Source organism: Helianthus annuus, chromosome 2 (genome assembly GCF_002127325.2).
Source record: "Helianthus annuus cultivar XRQ/B chromosome 2, HanXRQr2.0-SUNRISE, whole genome shotgun sequence".
Lineage (NCBI taxonomy): Eukaryota > Viridiplantae > Streptophyta > Magnoliopsida > Asterales > Asteraceae > Helianthus > Helianthus annuus.
The window spans coordinates 161,545,035-161,548,512 of record NC_035434.2 but is presented as its reverse complement, the minus strand read 5'-3'; positions in this window follow the sequence as shown (position 1 = coordinate 161,548,512).

Genomic DNA, 3,478 nt, shown 5'->3' with positions numbered 1-3,478 from the left:
ACGACTATGCCAGCCGATCGGTTAGGCTAACCGATCGACTAGCACTTAAGACCCACCAACTCACAAAAGTGTAGTATTGACGAGGTACTGTTCGATCGACTACGCCACTCGATTGTAATCACTACTGCTCGGATCATGAGATACTATACTTTAAAACACTTAGACTTTTAAAACATTGGAATGTCACCCGATCGAGCATGCTAACCGATCGAGTGACATCTTGCCAAGTCTGCAATGCTAACCGATCGGTTGGGCTAACCGATCGAACAGCTGTTCGATCGACCAACTTGAAAGGTAGTACAAACCATCATACACAAACACATCCTTCACATCAAAGGAAGAAACAATCCACTTGAAGGAACCAGCCGATCGAGCCAGCCGGCCGATCGAATGGATGTTCGAACGGACCTTCAAACCAATCGAACAGCCCACTCGATCGAACTGCTGTCCGACCGAATGGCCTACTCGATCCAAGTACACTGTTTACTTTTTCCGCGTTACTCATCGTTGTGTTATCGAACTATTCAGGCTAACCTATTCTCAGTGCTCCCTTCAATCCACAACCAACCACTGTGAGTATACTCGATCCCTTTTTGCTTTCAGCACTTTTGGGGTGTTACATACGTAATCTATCAAATTCACAAACAACACAAACTATTTGAACGCTAACCTACTTGCATGTATTACTTGTCTAAATGATTGCTGTTTATTATGTTTACACGTGGAGTGCTATCTGCCTGCTTTAGCAACGTAGTACTATAGTTTGGACTCAGCACCCGTTCACACGGGGGTTGCTAAGGACAATTACTTGCATGGATTACGGTGGTAATCATGTATTGCGAACTGTCTCGGACAGTCAACTCGAAGTCATTGGTATCGATGGTCCCATGTTGATAATTTACATGCATCGTTTGCCCTTGTGTACGTGCTTGGTTATGCGTAAACTATTCGAACTCTATATGATATATCAAACTTGTGTACTCACCTTTACATTATATGTATTGACTTTTATTTTAACGTATGTGACAGGTGTTTAAGCTACTAGCGTGCTAGGGAAGCGAGGCAATAATAAGCTTCTAGGAGCCTGTGACCTTAGGACAGTGTCCACGTGCCTGCTCCAGGGCCATAATTATCTGTAGATCTTGTACTGGCACCTGTAGTCAGTAAGATTTACGGATAGCCGTCTAGAAGTCTTAAAACAATATTTACATTCGGTTTGTAATAACTAAGAATTTGAGTTGTCGGAACAGTTCCCATATTGTTTAGTTGATTTCTATGATAACTTGATATTGTTTGGGACACGGTATGGGACGTGTTGTGTAACTGAATTGTATGTTAGTTGTTATGGAAACTTCTGAACAATCTGTTTCGCTCAGTGCCGCGCCCCGATGATTCCGCCATCGGTTGGGGTGTGACAGCGCAGCCTTGATGAAGGTTTGCGCAGCTTTTTTGGGGCCATACCCCTTCAAGTCCCCCCAGTCCAGTGCTGCACCATGCGCAGGGCAAGTGGTTGGAGCTCTGGACTTAGAAAAAGAAAAGTATAGAGGTTGCTTGTTTTGACCTTACAGACGCGCGCGTATAGGAGTTGATGACTATTACGGCGCGACTATATTATCTGTTAGGTGATTGTTACCTAATAAGGACGCGCGGGTATCTTGTATACAAGGTAAATTGCGCGCCTATATGTGACTTCTTTGGTAAGTGTTGTGGAATTTGGGCGGGAAATTCCTCGAAATTTGAATTCTGATGGTTTGGTGAGATAAGTCTCTGATTGTGACGCTTGAGTTGACTCCTGGCACGGATGTCATCATGCCGTCTGTGACGGTTCCACTTTTTGTCAGGAGAGTGAGGCCCACGTGCGCGTGGTAACCGTCACCCCTGTTTCTACGCATTACGTGGCATCTTCTCGTTGGTCAGCTGAACGGCGGATGCGGCACGTTTACCCATCGCATTAAATGCGATGGATATATATATTCGATAGAGGTGAGAGGAACGAACTCATCTTATGCTCTTTCTACTCGTTTCTCTCTAATCTTCATCTTTTCTTCAAATCTTCAAACCTTTGTAGCAGTTTTTCAAGTTCTTCATACCTGAGTTTCTTGAATATTCAACGACTCTTCAACAAAACCGATGGCAGAAGAACATGTTGAAGATAATCCCGGAGAGGAGGGGCCAGTCCCGGTTCTCCGGTGGGATTTAGGTTTGTTTGAACAAATCATCAGGAGTTTCCGGTTTCCACCGGAATGGGATGCAAGGTATCCGGCCCGGAATCAAACGGCCGCCAACGCGCCGCCGGGTTATATTACATTATTTGAAGATTTCTTCCTTCAGGGGAATTTCCGACTGCCGGCGACGAACTTCATGGGGAACATTCTGCATTTCTACAACTTTCATATTTCACAGATAAGCCCTCCCGGGATGGTTAGGGTTCGACATTTCGAGTTCCTATGTCGAGCCCATGGCATTGAGCCTACTGTTGAGAAGTTCCGGGCGTTTTATCAGCTCCAACGGACTATGGTTTTTTTTTCTTTTGCCAGCCGTGGAGCTGCGAGGAAGATCTTGCTGAACCCACCGAAGAGTTTCCATGATTGGAAACCTAAATTTTTCTTCATTCGCGAGGAGGTGCTCCCGATCGCCATGCCTTTCCGGGACTGGAGTGAGCCGGTGTTAAAAGAAGATCTTCCAATTCCCAAACATGAAAGGTGGTATCAGCAACTAACTCCAACCCCTAACCGGGTATTTGGAGAAAATGTCCTAGTTGCGGTGCGCATGAGTGACCGATGGTCGCCTGATAGCGAGGAAGTTCATGTCTTGAAGATTGGTGATCAAGGTCAGTGATTTCCTTAATTTCCCTGATTTCATGCTTCATGCTTTATTTTACTCATACGATTTGATGTGTAGAGGCGCACTTGTATCAAGCTGCTTTCGCTACGTTCGGTGGGTCTATGGGCGTGCGCCCACTCCGGGATGGGGAGGAATACTGGTATGAGCAGATAAGGAGCAATTTCATGTACCCAGCTGCTGATGCCTTCGCCGAGCCGCCGACTGCAACTGAAGGTGCGCATATACCTAACCCTCGACCCTTGTGCTCCGTGACTTCTGCTGGGAAAGAGGTTGTCTATCTTTCCAGCGAGGAGTCCGTGGGATCATCAAATGGAGAGTTAAGTCCATGGTCTCAAATTTTTGCAGGTGTGCTGCGCGATTTGGGGATAGAACCTGAAGAGAAAAAGAAGAAGCCTGGGAAAAAGAAGAAGGTTGTCACGCTAGATCCTGAGGTGATCAGCAAGGGAGCTGGGAGTAGTCGCGCAACTGCTGCTGCTACTGACAAAGGTACTTTCCGCCTTCGTCAAAGTAACCTTGAAGACTATGTTATTATCAGTGATTCACTCGAGGGTTTATCGCGTATAGGAGAGAAAAGAACCGGAGCAGGAGGCTCCAAGAGTTCAAGGAGCGCGGGCTCCCGTAACCTGGATGCTGG